We start from the raw sequence: 993 nt of genomic DNA on the forward strand, positions 1-993 counted from the left end.
CAGTCAGTTAAGCGTCAGACTTCAGCTCAGGTCATGATCTTACAGCTTGTGAGTTCGAGCCCCGTGTCGGGCTCTGTGCTGATAGCTCAGAGCCCGGAGCCTGCTTCTGACTCTGTCTCCCTCTCTCTCTGCTCCTCCCCTGTTCACTCTCTCTCTCTCTCAAAAATGAATAAACATTAAAAAAAAGTGTTTTTTTAACTCTCAAGGTCATAACAAATGAGAAAAGACTAAAACCATCATAGATGAGAGGAAACTAAGGAGACATGACAATTATATAAAACATAGTATCCTGGATTGGATTCCATGACAGAGATAGAACATTCATGAAAAAACTGATGAGATCTGAGTAAAATCTAAAAAAAAATCATGAAAGTACTAAGTCATAAAATATGCCCTTTATCAGCAATAAGAACTACCAGTAACTTAGCCTCAGTGGATTTTAATTTAATGTTATGAACTCTATTATCGAATATTTACCAATGAAAACTTCGTAATTAGTGTTCTTAAAGGACTTCATATATCAAAATTATTAACCCAAAATACTACAATTTATATTGCTTGCACTAAATGGAATATCTCCACTGATTCCAAAGGAAAATATTCACCTTGCTCTCAACTTGGCATCTCAGCTCTATTTCTCATTTTCTCTCTCTCTGGGGGTGTTTCTTATTTTCTTTTCATATACCTCTTGTTTTCTCCTTTTCCTGTTGTGTTTGCTCCCTTGGACACTCTCTTCTGCCTTGTAACCTCATTTTATTTATTATATGGGTGACTGCCTCTAGAATTATATAAATAGCATAATCACCAAAGATTTTTCAGCCTTTCGTTTGTTGCTGTGAATCCAGAATCACATTATTGAGGACTGCTGAGCACAACGGATGTTATTATCTGCAGGGAAAGCAAAGAGAACCTTTGAAATCACACAGTCGTGTATATATATATATATATATATATATATATATATATATATTTGTTGGTTTTTTTTTTTTTTTT

This window comes from Herpailurus yagouaroundi, unplaced genomic scaffold, assembly GCF_014898765.1.
Source record: "Herpailurus yagouaroundi ecotype Mexico unplaced genomic scaffold, PumYag 67793, whole genome shotgun sequence".
Classification (NCBI taxonomy): domain Eukaryota; kingdom Metazoa; phylum Chordata; class Mammalia; order Carnivora; family Felidae; genus Herpailurus; species Herpailurus yagouaroundi.